The sequence below is a fragment of the Lutra lutra genome, chromosome 11 (assembly GCF_902655055.1).
Source record: "Lutra lutra chromosome 11, mLutLut1.2, whole genome shotgun sequence".
Taxonomy (NCBI): Eukaryota; Metazoa; Chordata; class Mammalia; order Carnivora; family Mustelidae; genus Lutra; species Lutra lutra.
In genome coordinates, this window is record NC_062288.1 from 41805241 (window position 1) to 41825059 (window position 19819).

At 37.8% G+C, this 19819-nt stretch overlaps 1 protein-coding gene and 1 pseudogene across 2 annotated transcripts in view; one reads left to right on the forward strand and one right to left on the reverse strand.

Annotated features, from left to right (window-relative positions):
- UMAD1 (UBAP1-MVB12-associated (UMA) domain containing 1) overlaps positions 1 to 19819 on the forward strand; it is a 221059-nt gene that overhangs the window by 95137 nt on the left and 106103 nt on the right. The window lies entirely within an intron of this gene.
- Positions 10746 to 10920, reverse strand: LOC125081494 (uncharacterized; annotated as a pseudogene).

A 19819-nucleotide genomic window follows, 5' to 3' on the forward strand; every position in this document is an offset into this window, starting at 1 on the left:
AATTATAGTTAAATGCTTTATTTCCTGAATAATAACTATTTTTCCTACCATTATTAATACCACTTCATTTGCTGAATACTGTCTTAGAAAACATTTCAGAGATGCTACTTTATTTTGATTCCTTCAGAAATCCCTAGAATAAGGCAGGGCAAATGCTTTTATATTGATTTAGGGATGAAGGAAGCTGAGGTTCAGACATACCAAGTGGCTTGTTAGAGGTCACTGGTAGCAAGGGATAATTTTCTATTTCTCTGCAGTGCCACTTGGAAAGCTTCAAATCTTAGGGGCACCTGGCTGGCTTAGTTGGTAGACCATGCTCTTGACCTTGGGGGTGTGAGTTTGAGCCTCATGTTGGGTGTAGAGATTACTAAAAAATAAAATCTTTAAAAAAATACACAAAGCTTCAAATTAGGTTATTGTGATACTTCATAATTATGAAATATATTTTTGGCAAGAAATAATAAAACTTTTCATCAAATCTGCCAGAAAGGCTGCCATATTAGTAACTCAAAACAGAGCTGGAAGTTTTGGATCCTTTCATCTCTCTGACTAAGCCCACTCAGTGAAGGTTTTGGGAAATGGAAGTCTTCACTGTTGTTTGCTGAATAACTCTATTTCTTTATATAACTGAAAATTCAGCCTTCACTATTTTCAATTGAACAGATAATTTTCCTTAAAAGGAAGAGGAAATTTGTTTATGTTCTTGGAAGAAAGTATAGTAATTAAATCTAAACCATTAAAATATTAGAGAACATAAGAAATGCTGTTTCTGAGCCAAAATATAAGAAAATAAGGTGTAATCACATAACAAAGTATATGTTTAATTGTATGCATTATGTTTCCTTCTATATATAAATTCAATATTTTTGTTGTATTATGTATTTATGTAATAAAGTTATATGATATAACTCCCTTAATCCAAGGTCTATTCCATGGATTAGAACATATTATAAATTAAATACCTATCCATAAATAATTATTTAGAGAAACTTTATGGAGCCAGCAATGACATTTTGAAATTGCTGCTACAAAACCAGATGACCAGTCCTGGAATTGGAATATAAATTAGTCAATCAGTCTTGTTAGAGCTGCCAGTTTTGGTTTTTTTGTTTTGTTTTGTTTTGTTTTGGATGGGAGCAGGTAACGTGAACTTTATCTTTGCCTTGGATTTTTCTATTTACAGCAAATTATTCAACATTGTGCTGTGGTGGTACTTGATAATACAATCCTAATGCTGATTCACCCATTTACCAAATTTTATGTAATAGCTGTTGCCTTTTTATACTTGTCTAAATGCTTTATATCATCTTCTCTCTTGAGGATAGTAGTACATTTTAATATACATAAATGTAAATTTTTATTATATTTTTTGGGGAAAATGTAATTTTCACAGTAATACTTTTGGGATTTAGCTCTGTCATTCTAGGTCAGGCACAGTCATCAATAAGTCTAGGAACCACCAAGATTCCCACATTCCTGATGCCTCTTTTGTCCCCTTTTATTACTGTGCTATGGACATCCCATCATACAAGATTTTCCTCTACTCTGGACTTCGCTTAGATCAATGTGATTGCATTGATTTCTATATTTGCTGTTTGGATGTTTTTTCCCCTTTATTCAGAAACTTCCCCTCCTAGTTCATTTAAAAGTTCCACCCTGTAGACTTTCTGTACTTGGTGTTGGTGTTTTACAATAGATTTGAAGAAAAATTGTATGAGGTCCAAGATAAATATTTATCACTTTTTTTGAAGTGAAAATGAATGCTGTAACAATCCCATAATAAATACCATGAAGTTTAATGTGCTAAATTAATTTAACAGTTTTGATAGTTCTTCCTTGAAGGACTCTTTTCTGGGTTTTTATAATCTCACTTAAGTGAGGATACAAGGTGGTTTAATTACTTTCCAGCAGTGCATGCTCTAACAGCCAACATTCCAAGTTTAAGCTATGTGTCTTCTTGGGGTTTGAACTGTTTCCACCTAATCCAAGGAAAAATATTTGAGGGACATTAGTTAATGCATTTTCCAGGAATGGGAGTGGGTAAGTATTTTTTTAATGGCTTATAGAATATTTAGCAAATTGAGCCTCTAATATTTAATTTTATAGCATTCTCGGTACTAGTGGCAAAGACTTCCTCCAGAAATAGTGAGAAATTATGTGAATTCCCCTCTTGGTATGTTTAAGAGGGTAAGTCATAAATCTTCCGTCTCATATTTTTCTAAAATGAAACTGGGCATTGATATTTGCTATGATCTAATATGCAGATATAATGAAAAGATTCATAAAGTAGTATGAAGACTTTTGAAAGTTCTCACAAAAGATCATATAAATTGAGACTGTGATGCAGAAAACATCTAAGATTTAATTATTCTTTTCTATGATAGTTTATCTAAGTTCTGTTAAAACCTTAATAACATTAAGTACTAATGAAAGGACCTTATGTGTCACATTTGCATTCATAAATATCCATGAAGGATCTCTTTCACCAGTGTTATTCAATCTTAGTCCAGGACAAGGTCAGACATTGATTATGTTTGACAGTCTTAACAAAAGTGAATAGGAAAGATAGATTTTCTTGTATTTAACTGCTAGAATGGTGAGGGGCAATGACCTCTAATATATAGTATAATATATGAAGAGGACTGTTAGCACAATAGAATGATAATGATCAAGTACAGCTATAACAATGACTATTTATTGAGCATCTGCTAGGTGCCAGGCCCTACAATAGCTCTTTATGTATGTTTCATATAATGTAATTTTAGCAAACATTTCAAATTCAGAATATTCTACCCGTTTGCCCAAACATGGGAACTGAAGTTGCAAGAAATTAAATGACTGGTCTAAAGCTTCCCAGCTAGAGGCCATTTTGCATACATTTGACCCCACTGGGCCAAGCTGTTTGTCAGTGTTTGGCTACCCTGTGATCAGAGACAGAGAAGGTATTGATAATGTATAAATTATTTATTTGGCTCGGAAATGTATGTGCTTTTAATTTTAAATTTGAATTACCTGTCTTTGGCAGTTTGGAATTTGTAACATGATAGAAGATAGTAAAACTCCACTCAAATTAGTATGAATATTTTGATTTAAGCTTCTCTGGTTACTCCCTATTTCATATTACACACAGATGCCTATTTTTCTTATAATTGACAGCCCTGGTGTGTGTCAAATGCTGCTCTCAGTATTTATGAAAATTTATGAAAATGAATTCATTTACTGCTCATAGCATCTCTATAGGGTAGGTATTATTTTTATCCCTGTTTTACAGATAAGATAACTGAAGCACAAAGAATTAACGTGACTTGCTCAAAATTACAGGTAGAAGGTGGCTGAGTGGGGCTCTGAACCCAGTTTGGTTCCAGAGTTTGTGCTCTTAACTGTCTATATTTTTCAGATTTTACAGGACATGGTGAAAGCAATAATTGTTTGAAACATTGCTGAACTTAAAAGTGTGTGAGGGTAAATGGAAATAATAAATAATGTCAGTAAGATATTTAGTAAGAAGTAATGACCCCCAATAAGACCTTGGAATTCTCTACATTAAAAATAGAAGATGAATTTGGAAGGCAGCTTTAATTGTGTTAAAAGCCAGTTGAGACTCCTAGTTTGTAGACTTGCTTGATGTTGTGCAAGCTCTTCTTTATGGATATAACTGAGCAGGATATTGTTTCCTAAATTGTACCGCAAGTTACATTACTTCCACTAATGAAGAAGTATTGAGTTCCGTGATGACTGTTTCACGCCCCACTTCTATGTATCATGGCTTTAGCCCATATGTTACAAATGAGAGAGATTTCTTATGGACATACGGGACAAATGAGGCTTTTAGAATTGTTATGTTAAAAAAGGGCTGATGTTTCCAGAGCTTTAGAGCGAGAGAGAGGCTGGATGCATCAATCAAAACAATGGATTGGTAAAACTGAAACTGAAGAAGTTTCTGAAAAAGAGTGAGAAGTTTTTGATTAAGATTTCAACTTGTATGCATTTCAGTTTTGGCAAAAACAAAGCTTAAGTGTTTCTAGCTGTGCAATGTGGGAATGTAAATGAGAGTTTGCTAGGAGACTTTCTAGAAGTACACTCAGCCTAAATTGAATATTTATGGAGGTGGGGCAGAGTGATAGACAGGTGGGGAGAAACACCCAGCTCCTCTGAGGGAGTAGATTAAGGACCTTTGGTTTAAACTGGATCTTCTGGGACGCCTGGGTGGCTCAGTGGGTTGAGCCGCTGCCTTCGGCTCAGGTCATGATCCCAGCGTCCTGGGATTGAGTCCCACGGCGGGCTCCTTGCTCAGCAGGGAGCCTGCTTCTCCCTCTGCCTGCCACTCTATCTGCTTGTGCTCACTCTCGCTATCTCTCTCTCTCTCTGACAAATAAATAAATAAAATCTTTAAAAAAAAATAAAATAAACTGGATCTTCTAACTACTCTGTTTACCTGTAATCAGAGGCAAGTTTAGCAGGAGCTAATTTACCAGGTTTAGGTTTTAGGGCCCTTTCCTTACACCAGCCCCTTCCAAGGGTTTGGGAGGGCCTCTGGCTGTATATGTTCCCATGGCCATATTTTGCAAAATTTGAAGAATTTTAAGATAAACCGCAGTTAGTTAAGACTGCTGTCTCTTTTCTACTCTGGCCCTCCTTCCATCACATTTCCTCACATGCTAGATTGCTTTGGAGGGTTCACAGGCATTTTTTGGATGTGGCTGGAGGGAAGTTGAGCTGTCAGTACACAACTTTAACTTTAGGAGAAAGATGCTTTGGAATGTTTCAGTCAGGCAACTGAGAAATCAGATTCCTAATTTTGACAAAGATGAAGAGTTACTTCTTTTTTCACCTTTACCTCTATTAAAGAACTGAGAAAACTCAGGTAACAGAACATAAAATTAAAACAATCAAGGTGAATGATGAAATAATAGAAATTATCCTCCAAAAAATATATTGTACAAAAGAAAATCAGATTATCCCCAAAGCAATAATTCACTGAGAAGAAGAAATAACTTTTGAATAGAAGTAGTAAAATGGATTGTTTGAAAGTCTAGTTAACAAAGAGGAATGGATCCTATGAATCCCTCGGGAAAAGAGTTATGTTTCTTGCAGATTTGACCACAGAACACTAACGTGGAAAAAGGTAACATAAAACTTTATCATAATGTATGTCTACAGGGAGCTTTATAGTGAATGAGTGTCTTTAATTCAAAGAATATTTAGGGATACTCATGACCTATAAACTTGGAAATGCCCTGAAATTTTGCACCTTATATATGAAAGAAACCTTATAGAAGTTTCTCCAGATTTGACAGTGGCCCTAAAAATTGACCAGAGTTGTGAAGATTAGAAGCTTTCTTAAACATATTTCTGAACGATTGCCTTTTATATCTTCATTAGAAGAAACTCCAAATTGTTCAGTTTTATGTGTGGAACATTATATTACAAAACTGTCACTTGGCACATTATATAACAAATTGTCAATGTGCATAGTCAGACATTTTAGGAAGAAAGTGTTATGGAAGTGTGCCAGATGATTAATAAGAGAATCGTATTTCTCTGGATTTGTGATGTTGTATTTTCAGTTACTTAAAATTAAACTTTTGATCCTGTTTCTTATTCTACATGCATTTTCACTATCTGATGGTGTATACATAAGTTAGTATTCTTCATCTTTAAGAGGGCTCCTGGGATGCCTGGGTGGCTAGGTCAGTTAAGCGCCTGCCTTCATCTCAGGTCGTGATTCCAGGGTCCTGGAATCTAGTCTCACATCAAGCTCTCTGCTCAGCAAGGAGCCTGCTTCTCCCTCTCCCTCTGCCTTGTCGCTTTCCCTGCTTGTGCTCACTCGCGAGCTCTCTCTCTCTGACAAATAAAATCTTAAAAAAATGGCTCCAAAAGTGTTCAGACTATACCCTACCTGTCTGAAGTTAATAGTTTGTAATGTGAAAAGATATTATGTGGCATACCTATTCTATAGTACCTAAGGTGAGGAGTAGAAGATCCCTCCCCCACTCCCATTTCAAAGCCCAAAAGAAAACTTCGAAGACAATTTTAACCTTTCCTGTGTGTTTTCTACGTTTATATCTGTTTTGTCCAATAAAGTAGACAGTAGCCACATATGGCTATGGAGTACTTGAAATGTGACTAAGGTACTGAATTTTTAACTTAATTTAAATTTCATTAAAGTTTAATTTAATGAATTTAAATTGAAATTTGAAATGAATACCCAATTCATTAATTAAACATACTGCTAAGTATGTTTTTAGGGTGACTTAGGTATGTTAATTTACTTCAGCCGTGAATTTTGTGAACTCCATAATATGACATTAGTCTGCACCTTCATGTGTGTGGTATGTATACACTTTTTTCCACAAAGGATCATACTCTGCATATACTCTTCTTCATCTTAACTTTTTAACTTAACTATATGTTTTTCATAATAACTTATAGATTTACCTCATTTATTAGCTGCATAATCTTTTCTGTCTGTATTATCTTTTTTTTTCCACATAATTTTTGAAATATGAGTGAGATCTCGTCACTTACTCATATATTTAAAACTCTCCCATGGCTTCCAATCTCTCTCAGAATAAAATCCCAAATTGTTAATATTCCTCTAAGGCCTGCCTTGTTCTGTCCCTTCACTGTTCTTCTGCTTAGTTCAGGATAGCACGTGCATCTATTCATCTGTAATGTGGAGATGAAACATGGGTACTTTATTCTTTTTTTAAAAACTCTGTCAGAAATGTTGTCAGTAAAGCAAAATGTCTTCATTTATCAAAGGTATAGTCTCATGTAGTGTCTCACTTATCTGACCACCAGCAGTTCCTCTTAAAGCAAAGAAATCTGATTTTTCCTCACAAATAGCACTCACTGAAGTAAAATAAACCTCATTAACCAGAGTAAAAAATATTGCAGACGCTCTGTAATCCAGAGCACATTTGAGGGAGGAAACGGTGTTATAGCAGATAGCTGTAGTTCACTATGTCTTAAGAATTTGGTGCTTCTTTATTGCTAGATTAAATTTCAGAATTTAGAGTCTAAATTTTCCCTTTCACATCTGGTGACACTTTTTTTAATCAGTGTGCAAAAGGAGAAAAATCTGTCTGCCTTCTCTCCATGCCTCTCACTGCAGTCCAGCCTATGCCAGGCTGAAGGAAAAGCCTTTTGCGTTGGCAGGGAAACTCCAAAATGGTTTCCAAGCCTATTAAAAGTGAAGGGAGAGTTTTTGCAGAAAATCTAAGAATTTTTTTTTTTAACTGGAGCGGTACAAAATAAGCAACTTTTTTTTTTTAAGATTTTATTTATTTATTTGACAGAGAGAGATCACAAGTAAACAGAGAGGCAGGCAGAGAGAGAGAGGGAAGCAGGCTCCCTGCTGAGCAGAGAACCTGACGCGGGACTCGATCCCAGGACCCTGAGATCATGACCTGAGCCGAAGGCAGCAGCTTAACCCACTGAGCCACCCAGGCGCCCCAAAATAAGCAACTTTTAAAATTAAACAATGAAAGTCAAAATGTGTTGGCTACGAGTCGTATGTAATGTTGGCGTTCCGGTGACGCCGGTGTACGGCGGACTCCTGTGATCTCTTAAAACTTAAAATTTAGGAGTGTAGAATTGTGGAGGATTTATGATTATTGACCACTAAAGGGGCTATGGCGCAAGGTATGGTGAAAGTTAGAAACACGTGGACTGGAGTACATTTATCACTGAATAAATGTGTGGACGAACAAGTGAATAAACAAGGAAACTGTGTTGCTGTCATCAAGTAGCGTGCATTCGTTAGAGCATTGTGCCCTGGGAGCCGGGGACTGAAGGAGTCCGGGATGAGTGGAGCAGGGAGAAAGGAATATGAGATGATTGCCGAGAAGCGGGGAGCTCTAAACCTGGCTGGAATGAAATAGGACCTAGGGGGTGAGGACAACTGTTGAGAAATGAAAAGAGAGCCATTTATGTGTGAGTCCAGGTGAGAGGCAACGCCACTTCGAAGTTATCAGAACTTTTTAGACAAAGGTTTTCATGACCTCAGGAATGAGGGTTATGTTGCGGACTGACCAAAAGTGAGCTTGTCAATGTGTTCAGAGAAGATGAGAATTAAGGTATAAGTGGGTCTGGTCTGAGTATCTTTAAGAATGTTTATGTAGAAAGGGACAGAAACTCCAGCTCCTCCTGGTTTAACTGAAAAGGGGCCTTTGTTGGCTCTTACCAGACAGCACATGCATTGGGCTGATTTCAGGAATGCCCTGATCTGGCTTCAGATGATGGTCCAGGATGGCCTCCCTTGCTATGGAGGGCTGATCTTCCTCTAGCAGCAGGACCGCATAGCTGTTACCCTGCTCTTTGGTGTATGTGCCAGTCGCTGTTGTCTCCCACACTGTGGGAGCATCTTGATAAACAGGTTTTTAATTTTAATGTTGAATTTTACATTTACATACGATGTTGAATTTTAACCTTTTGGTTAGTACTTTCTGTGTCCTGAGCAAGCCATATTTGCCAACTGAAGATCAAGAAAATATTTCTTTATTTATCTTTTAGGCCCTACTGTTTTACCAGTCACATTCTGCTTAGAGCCCCATGTAGGTTTCTGGTTGATTCTAATGTGTAGCCAGAGTTGGAAGTCACTCGCCTGGACAGTGCGGAGAGTCTTCCCAGGATCCCTGGGTACCACCACAATGTGGGGTAACTGCTCACCCCAGAAGTGACCAGTATGACCGAACCCCTGCATATTGACCTCTTATGTGGCAAACTAATGTGCACTAAAGTTTTTTGGTTTTTTTTTAAATAGGACTTTCCCCTTTTTGGAGAGAGGATTTACTACTTGAATTAACAGATAAATGATGTGAATGTATTTGTGGTTAGTTAGTTTAAAAAAAAACTATCTAGAGAGGGTATCTCTTCATAAGCAATGATCAATTAATTATATTTTATAGTCAAGATGTCTTTTTGGATTCTAAGACCTTGAGACTCCTCAACCTCAGGACTCTTAATCCTTTATTTTTTATGCTGTTGCACACTATGAGGTATCTAAGATGTGAGAAAATAAAATTATTCCAGATGGTGCTCCTTTTTCCTTTTTTACAGTGTTTCCATCTAATCCTCTCCCACAAAAGAAAAATTCCCCTTGGAATTGCTTCTGTTATTATTTGTATTCGTTTTTAAACCTTGACAACCATGTGGACATAGTACAGGTGGTTTTGTAGGAGAGTGATCTATAAAGTTCCTGGTGCTGGGCAGCAGAAGGGGAAATCCTGCAAATGCCAAAGCAAAGCTGCTTCCAAGTCATTAAACATGTTTTGGAGCCGGACGTAAATGAAGTAACTTTTTTTGAAGATGCGTTGATTTTCGGATATCTGATCACTATAATCTGGGATAGACAGGCAGAGGAACACTGAGGATGTGTCCGGGTCTGGCCAGAGGCCTGGCTCCCCCTCTTGCTAGCTGTGTGGCCTTGGCAAGTCCTTTAGCCTCTCTGTAATGAATGTGATAGTGATTCCCACCCTGCAGGGGCCTTGTGGGGATTGAGTGGAACAGGATGGTAAAAGCTCCAGGCTATCAACGCCTAATCCACGGTGTGTGCTCCTTGACTCTTAGTTATGCTGTTGCTTCTGCTGCCACCGCCTTTGCAGAGGCCACAGTGGGGTCTTTGTTGTGTTCATTCCTGTCTCCTTTTTGTCCGTCCAGAGTGAAGGCTCCGGGGTTGGGAGACGCTTGTAAAAAATCAACATGCAAAAACTCAGGGAAGGAGCTGGAGTGTGATTTATTTAAAATAATTTTTTAAGTGTTTGATTACTTAGGTTTTTTTGTTTTGTTACCTTATTTTGAAAACCAGAGACTTCTTTAATTCCTTTCCCTCATGTCATAGCCCATCCCAATGTTTTTGAACCCTTCTACTTTTCGACTGTACAATGGTCTCTCTGTTTATGCAGAATTTTTATAGTGAATACTTCAAAGACAAAAGTGGAAGAAAAGTTTTGATGGATATCTTTTTTAATTTTTAAGATTTTATTTATTTGAGAGAGAGCCGGTAGGGGGCTGGGGGTTGGAGAACATGAGCTGGGGAGGGAGCAGCAGAGAGAGAGGGAGAAGCAGACTCCCCTGAGCAGGAAGCCTGATGTGGGGCTCAATCCCACGACTCTCAGATCATGGCCTAAGCCTATGGCAGATGCTTAACCAACTGAGCCACCCAGGTGTCCCAGGCTCGCTCGCTTTCTCTCTTTTTTTTTTTAACCTTGAAATACTGTTATAAAGTAATAAAACTTTCAAGCTATAGAGCATAATACATCATGTAGTCACGTGCCTACCCTAAGCTTCAGCAACAGAGCAGTATGGATGGATACCATGGAAGCTACCTGTGGACACCTCTGATCCCCCGGGCCATTTTCTTATACCACATACAATGTGTAATTCCAAACTATATGTGGTTTTGTTTTGCTTATCTTATAAGTTTATCTAAGTGCTGCCATTTTCTTTGCATTCTGCTGCAAATTGCTTTCTTTACACAATGTCGTATTTGTCAGATTCATCAAGTTGGTGGTAACTCATTCATTTGAACTGTTGGCTGATATTTCTTTGCATGAAGATACCATAATTATGTATTATTTATGAGTGCTAGTAGACACTTGCACTCTCTCTTTCTCATAGACTATGCTGCCATCAGTGTTTCTTTTTTTTTTAATATTTTATTTATTTATTTATTTGACAGAGATGGGGAGAAAGAGAGCAGAAGCAGGGGGAGCAGGAGAGGGAGAAGCAGGCTCCCTGCCAGGCAAGGAGCCTGATGTGGAACTCGATCCCAGGACTGTGGGATCATGACCTGAGCCGAAGGTAGATGTTTAACTGACTGAGCCACCCAGGCGTCCCAACCATCAACATTTCTATTAGCAATAATCGCGCCTTGGATAAACCTCATTGGCTACAATACTGACACTGCGCAAAGCTCCAACCATCAACGTTTCTATACATGTTTTAGTTCACAGATCTTTATAGCTTCAGTTTTATTTGTTTTTATACTCAAAATCAATTCTTTTTAGTTTGGTCACATTTTGTGGCCCTCATTGTTTGCATCATCATCATAAGATTGCACTACATCTTTTATGTCCTTTCTAGCTCAAAATTACACTTTTTATATAGGTTCTTTAAACTGCATAGTTTGAATTATTGGATTTTAATTAATATAATTTCATAGTCCCATTGGTATGTCTCTTCAGTTTATTCAGGATATGGATTTTACTTAAGCAAGGGAAAGTTCCATTTTGAACATTTTTGAGGACAAAAATAAATGCGAGAAATTATCATTAACCATGATGAACAAGATACTAAATTTTTTCCACCCAGTTTTCTTTCCTGGAATATAGAGTAATTACAAATACTAATAATTTAGGATAAACATGACTTTATCCATATGTTTAAAAAACCTTGTGTACATGTAGATCAGTCCCTGTACTTGTTTCCACAAGAGTTCAGTCACATTGAGTATTTTGTGTCCTCTTTAACCTTTAATGAAATTTCATACAGTCGAAGCATTCTACTCTTCCCTTTGCCTTTCTTTCTCTTTTGCTTCTGACCTAAATGAAAACCTAATGTAAGATTATGAATAGGCAATTAATGAAGAAAATTAATTTCTTCGATTAATGAAGAAAGAAGTACCAGAGCATCTGGAGCAAGGAGAGATTAAACCTGACTTAAGGGTCTGGAAAGGATTTTTGGAGGAAGGGGAATTTAAACAGCGTCTTCAAGAATGGAGACCTCAAGCATCTGTGACAAGCAGGAGGCATGGGGAGCCTCCAGAGAGCCCATTGCTAACTGAATCCCAGTACCAGAGAGCCTACTCAGAGTAGTACTACACAGAACAGAAGTGCTTGGTACTGTCCAAATTTCTGTTCCACAGATTTGTGAGGTATAATAAAGATCGTCCTTGATTTAAGTCATAAGTTTATCACCAATAGTTAACAGGAATGGCAGCAAACACCAGGGGGGGGAATACTTTTTTTTTTGGTTGGTTTTGCTGATTGCTAGACCAGTATCTAGTCCTCCAAAACCTGTCCCCCAAATACATTACTGTAGAGCTTGTTGCAAGAAGACTGAGTTCAGAGAGAATTCCAGGCAGAGGAAATGACATGAACAAAGGTGGTGGGACAGGATATATGGAAGGTAGATTGATTCAGATGTGACCGAGAGCAGGATATCTCCTGGTGAGTAGTGACTGACGAGACCAGAAAAGAAGATTACGGACATGGTATGAAGGGCCTTGAGTGTGAGCTTGAAGAGACTAGACGACCTAGAGCTACTGAAGGCTTTTTGGAAAGAGAAGTTGTGCTAGTGGGACTTGTCTTTGGGAAACTTCTCAGATATTTGTGGGATGGACTCAAGTGTGGAGAAATTAAGGAATTAGGTTGGAAGCTATGGTAAGATGTCATGTAAGTCTGATTTGTGGTGTCTGGATCCAGAATGAAGACTAGAAAATAGGCGACAATGGGGCTCAGTTGGTTAAGCTGTTAAGTATTCGGCTCTTGGTTGCTGCTCAGGTCATGATCTCAGGATCATAAAATCAAGTCCTTAATAGGGCTCCATGCTCCGCGCAGCATCTGCTTGGGTTTCTCTCTTCCTCTCCCTCTGCCCCTTCCACCCAGCCTCCCCTCCCCACCCCACCCCACCCCAGTTTGTTCTCTCTCTCTTTCTCTCTCAAATAAATCTTAAAGGACTATAGGTGGTAAACATTTTTGACTGGGCTATCACTAACCCACTCAGTGAATTCTGGGAATTAAAAAGACGCCCTGTCTTTAAGACCTCTTACTTCCATTTGTTAGAAAATTGTTGTAATATATGTATTTAATGAGAGAAAGACACTTGACTGCCATCTACTGGAAAACGAGCCATACACAACTATAATGTGAATACTCCTCCCTGCAGATGTGGCACTCTTGTGCAGTATACAACCTGTACTACCATGTCTGTGACCATAATCATGTGAGTATGAGTGATAGGATTTGGTAAGTGATTGCATTTGTTATAAGAGGGAAAAGGAAGAAACTTCAACTCTGGGTGGTAGGGAAGTTGGTAATTAATAGAACTGGAACTTATTCTTAGGGAATAGGTTCACAAAATAGAATTATTCTAAACATGGAAAACTTAAGAAGTTCCTCATTTTGTTCATTGATCCTAGTATTTTGCATTTACACAGTTAGAATTTTTTCATTTCTTCTGGAGTCTCAGGTTTCCACTCTTTCTGACATCTGAGAATGGTGACCAATCTCTTCTCTCTTGGATTCCATAACCCCCCCCCCCACTCTCCCCCATATCTTTTCCTTCTTTCCTGATCATTGCTTCTCCATCTCCTTTGCAGGCCCTTTTTTTTTTTCCCAGGTTTTCATTCATATGCCTTTGCATACAGCGGGTGCACAATAAATGTTGGTTGCATTGAATGACATTGCCTTTGGAAGATCAGTTTCAGGTTTACCAGGAGACTGACTCATGGGTGCTAGGGACTAAGGGTGTGTGAGAATTCAGAAAATAGAAACCTATTCTCAATATAGTCCCTTGTTTTAGAATCTATTTTCTACACAATGGGTCACTCTTTATTGGGGGAATTCCTGTACTGTTGATCTGTTCATCATTGTTTAGCAGTGGCAACACCAAGAGAACAAATTATTTATATTGGCTGTGTCATACGGGCGTGCCTAATTCAGAAAATACTTTCAAACCAAATAACGAAGCTTCCCCGTCTTCTACTTTGGGAATAATGAAAAGTTCCTTTTTTTTTTAATTTTTTTTTTTAAATCTTGACTTTTTTACAAGTAGATTAGTGATGCGTTAAGATCCCATTTAAGTATTTTCATTTGAGGTTACTTGCTAACATTCTTTTTTTCTTTTTTTAAAGATTTTATTTATTTATCTGACAGAGAGATCACAAGTAGATGGAGAGGCAGGCAGAGAGAGAGAGAGAGGGAAGCAGGCACCCCGCTGAGCATTATGACCCGAGCCGAAGGCAGCGGCTTAATCCACTGAGCCACCCAGGTGCCCCACTTGCTAACATTCTTAACCACTACCACCTCCTCCTGACCCCCCCAAGCCCATCCACCTCAGTTACTTTTGCTTTCATTTTTCATGGGACTTGTATATCAAAGCAAACCCAAGAACTTTGCTCTTCTGACGCAATTCTGCAGACATTTATTGTGTTGCTGCTTTGTGCAGAGTGCCATGGAAGATACAAAGGTTTCAGATTGCTTCTGCCCTTTAGGAGAGAAGCTTAATAGGAGAAGTAGACACATATGTAACTGCTCCAGGGCAGGCGATGACAAGGGTCATAATATAGTGCAGACAGAGCCAGGACTCCCTGTGTAAACATCTCTTCAAGACTGAGTGAGGCACCATATTTCTTTTCTAAATTGTACATGTTGAACCAGTAACTTACCTGAGTTGGATTAGACTGTGTTTTCTTGAAAGATTCTTAAGTCAAAAACCTACTATGAAGTTTAAGATTTAGCAGAATTTAACTAAAAAGACATTGAATAACACTGATTTGATTCTTTTAAATTTGATTTGTTTTTTTTTTAAATGCTTTTAAGTTGGTACTATCCGAAGAAATTAGAGAAAACTAGAGTGATATTAAGTAAACAAGGATGTAAACCAGGAGTTTTATGTTTATGTGAGCCTGGTATTTAGGAAATAAATATCCTGAATTTCTCTAGCCAAATTTTATTTTAAGATGTGTTTTGAGTACAGGAAAAAGAATATTATAAAGAGTACAGTAGGAAAAATAAATATAACCCTCATAAATACAATGAGGTAGAACGTAAATACTGAATGGATCATTGCTGTTTAATTAAGGTGCCTTTTATTTAAGTGAAACCAATGACATTTTTACAGTTACTAGAGAACCGAAAACATTTATTTGAATTTTTAAAATTTAAATATATTCAAGATGTGAAATTAAAGCGTTACTTTTGTTTTTTTAAAAAAAGAATCCTTTCTTCTACTATAACTCAATCCCAAAGAAATGAAGGAGCAAAACTGAACCAGATATACACATTGTACAAAAACAAATGCCCCTGAAAACTCATTTTAACTTTAGTTTACAGCTAATGACAAAATTGAGAGTGTGTAATTTGTGTAATGAGTGAATTCAGGTTTGCTGACTTCACATGATGACTTGCAACTTAAATTTATGCTGAAGATGAGATGCAGCTTCATGAAGGCATATTACCTACTGCATTTAACTTAAAAATCTAAAATCGGAAATGAACAGTGTCAACCAATTTTGTAGGTGACAGGAAATTGGGAAGTATCTCAAAGAGCAAAATAAGAAGTATCACAAAGATACCAAAAAGGTTTAAAAGTATCACAGGAAATAGTAAAATAATACATCTAATAGCAAGTAATCTGAAAGAGATATTCAATGGGAGAAAATGCTTAGTAATGCTGAAAGGGTGCCAAGGTGATATCAGACAGCAAAGTAGGTATGAGGTTGCAATGGGATATGGCAGGCACAAAGAGCCACTGCCATTTGGGGAGTCATCTTGCAAACTCATTACAGTATAAAGAAAGGAAACTGAAATCCCTTACAAATTGACAGTATCAAGAACACATTTGTCTTATACCAACCCAAGAACTTCCAAACCAGTAACCACTGATATTTTGAGTAATTTGGAATACAGAAATTACAGTGTGTAGAATAGAGAAGGATTGACCTAATAAAAAAAAAATTAAAAATAAAATGCCTTGGAGTGACAGAGTGGCTCAGTTGGTTAAGGATCTGACTCTCGATTTCAGCTCAGGTCATGATTTCAGGGTCGTGGGATCGAGCCCCACTTCAGGCTCCACACTGGGTGTGGAGTCTGCTTTAGATTCTCTTTCTCCTTCTGCCTCCCACCGCACGTGTGTGCACTCTCACTCTGTCTCTGTAAAATAAATAAATCTTTCTTAAAAATTGTCTTTATCTTTAAGTAATAAAACAATATGAAGTTATACAATGGATATAAATGACTTATTGAAAGACGGAATTGTTTAGCTTGAACTGAGACCGTGGAAGCTGGGATAGTGTGAACGCTTTCAGAGGCAATTCTCAGCATCTAGGCCAGTTGCACAGATTACAAAAGAGCATCTCAGGGCCATGATGGGAGCTGGATTACTTGAAGCAGGTTTGGAGTTCATGAAGAACTTCGTTAAGTAACAGTGCCAGAATTGATTAGAAACAAGCATGTTCTAACAATGAGGTAGTATTTCTACTGTTGTCTGTACTGGTCGGATTACTCTGCCTCATTGTTTACCATCTGTGATTCACTGTTTATACTCTAGGACCATTTAGATGTCTTTGCCAGAATACCCTGCCCTTTCTCTTAGCACCCTTTTTGATCTTGGCTTCTAGAATTTCTTTGACTGGTTTAACCTCTTATCTCTGCAGCTGGCTTTCTGTTTCCTTTGAAAGCACTTCCTTCCCTATATGTACTCCCTAGTCTGTCTCAGCACTAAGCATATTTGTCTTCACCTGTCACTGCCTACTACTGGCGACCCATCTTTGCTCTAATTCTTACCATCATTTTTTTTTTTTAGGACACATCAGATCAGATGTATTGCTTCTTATCCTTAAATTATTGAAGCTCTGTTCCTAGTCTTCCCATCCCAAATCCAACAAATCCACAGCTTTTCACTTAGGCTGGGGAGGACAGCATCTCACTGATCAAAAGGCTTAATTCCTTCTAACCCTGTCTTCTGTGTCTCACCACTTTATTCTTTCTGTCCCTTTTCTTCTGGTAGCTAAATTCTTACTCTGGTCTTGAAATCTTTCTCTCAAAATATTCTTTTTGTTTCTTGCAACACTAGTCCAGTGCTTAATAATAAGTAATAATAATATTTAATAAGATGATACCATTGTCTCAGGAACTTACAAAAACTCCTAATTTAGGTTAAATTTCTGCTTTGATATTTCCTTTCTTAAGCTTCTATGAAGAAGGAAATGAGTTATATTAAGCAAATTTAATAATATGTGTAGTTTAATATTAAAGCCCTAAAAGTTATCTTTTAAAATCGAAAGTTGCTGGGGCACTAGGTAGTTCTGTCGGTTAAGCGTCGGACTCTTGATTTCAGCTCAGGTCATGATCTTAGGATCATGAGACTGAGCCCACGTCAAGCTCCACACTTAGCATGGAGTCTGTTTGTCCCTTTCCCTCTGCTCCTCCCCCCTGCTCAAGTGCGTTCTCTCTCTCTCTCCAAAAGTAAATAAATAAAATCTTTTTTTAAAAAAAGTAACAATTCATTGACCTAAGCAATTTTTTTAATCTCTTCTTGCATTATCGGCCCTTGATTGAGTTCCACCTCTGTCAGGGCTCTAATTAGGCCTCTGCTGAGGATTATGTAGGCTTTGGCCTCAAGAAGTTCACATTCTTATATTAGGCAATAATTGTGGTTGAGCGACTGAGAACTCATTCCGATGTTCAGTAAGTATTTACTGAGCTTCTGACTCTATGCCAGGCACTGTGCCAGGGAGTAGGGATACACTAGAGTAAGCACTAGTAGGGTAAGGTAAGGTCCCTTGTAAGATCATGGGCCACCTGACTTTCAATCAGGTGGGGAGACAGATCATTAAACAGTTAAAAAGAGGAAAGTTGAGAGGTGCTGTGTACTCAGGGGCACTTAATCTAATAGATGAGCAAGCAGGAACTGTAGGACGATGGAGGATGGGGGTGACTTTGGGGCTGCATATACTGCAGAGCCCAGCGTTCCTGTAGAACTGAAAGAAGGTTGATGTGAATTTACTTTTGATTCAGCTGGGGAATCGTGAGCGGAGAGAAGAGGGCTGGTAGTTGGAGGGAGAGCTGGGATTCTTACAGGCTCATTTAATAAGCACACATAACTATTTGAAGTTTTAGAAATCATATGTCCTACCCAAGATTTTAGAAATAATTATTGTCTCCCTATTTAATATCTTTGGGGTGTTTTTCTGAAAACTTATTGAATTTGTAGGCAAGAAAGTATGGTGTGTGTGTGTATATGTATACACACACACATATAAGTTATATAGTGGTAGAACAGTTCTCTTCAGTCACAGATTGTTTTAATAATGCAATAATAGTTTTGATTATGTTACAATCAGAAGATGGCAGTTAAAACACAAATTGAGTAATTTTCTCATTTCAATAAAACTGTGGGGATGCCTAGGTGGCTCAGTCGGTTTAAGCATCTGCCTTCAGCTCAGGTCATGATCCCAGGGTCCTGGAATTGAATCCCATCTGAGGCTTCTTGCTCAGCAGGGAGCCCACTTCTCCCTCTGCCTGCCGCTCCCCCTGCTTATTCTCTGGCACGCGTGCTCTCTCTCTCACTCTCTCTGACAAATAAATAAAATCTTTACCAAAAAACACTGTGATTGTGCCATGGCCCAATAAGCAGCAAAATTTACTTGTCCATTATTTTTTTCCTCCTAGGCTATATATGTAGTTAACCCAATTTTAAAAATATTTTTTTACTACAAGTTACTGCTTATCGCAGGCAAACCCAGTGACCTACTATTTGTTACTTATATCTGCAGGCCAACAACTTATATTAGGAAGTAAAACTTTACTGTTCAGCATTAAAGTTCATCTGATTAATAAACTGATATTGCCTCAGGTTTCAAACTTTGTCGTGAATAAAGTAGGTCCTCATGCAGTTGGGAAATAGTGCACCAGCTGCAAGTCCAGAAAATACTTGCTGTTACTCACATAATAAAAGAAGCCCCAAAGCCTTATAATTTATAGATTCATAACCATTTCTTGTTGAATTTATTCTTCTAAATTGTGCAGGTGCTACTTTGTTCTAAAACATACAGCCCTCTTTAGACTATCTTGAAGAACTCGGAGGTGCTTAATTTTTTTTCCCCTCTTACATTGTGAGCTGGTTAGTGTTAAGGATAAACTCAGCACTCATTTAAAGCTCAAAGGTGTGATTGTTTTAAAACTTACCTAATACTCCTTTTTTATCATTGAAATATGTATGTCATTTCCTGCAGATGTATAATTGTTCATTTATTAAAACATGCTGTGATCTTGCTATGTTCTGCACAAGTCTAGATGTTGGTGAACTGATGAATACAACAAAAGTCCCTGCCCTCATGGAAACTTACAGTCTGAGGCAAATTATATTTCGGTAGATTCTATAAGCATTCCTGCCTGTTCTGGATTCACAGAACTTCTGGCCTAATGAAATCTAGGCAACGATTTCAAGTTCTGGCTTTTCAAGTCCTTTCACCTTAAAATGATGGCAGGACTGTATTGCTTCAGAGATAACTGTTACTGTTTATTGTGAATAGTGAACATTCCAAGAAATTAAGCTGACAACCCAAAGTAGGATTAAACAGTTTGCATTGTTAAGCATGTTTATTTTAGGTTTCAACTCTAGGGTATTAGTAGCTAAAATTATTTCATTAATAAAGCAGCATTTTCCCAGAATTTCCTAAGAGGATAAACCATTTTCCAGGAGATCATCAGTGGCTAATATTAATTCTGCAGTAAGGTACTCAGCTTCAGATCACAATAGCAATTACCACCCCCCACCCCGCCCCTGCCACGATAACCATTTCACTTTGGTGCCAAGTACTGTTTTAAGAGCTTTACATAAATTTACTAGTCTAATCCTCAAAGTAATGCTTTGAGGTAGATACTATTATTATACTTCTGTATTACATACGGAGAAGCTCAAACTAAGTAACTTGCCCAAGGTTACAGAGCTAGCGAGAAGCAAGGCCGGGATGAGATCCCCTGTGTGCTCTGGAATAGCTTCTCCTACTGAAGTAGATGCTTCTCATTACCCTTCTCACTTTTTTGTGTTCTAGTAATTTGCTTTCCCTCAGATATGTAAATATTGATTT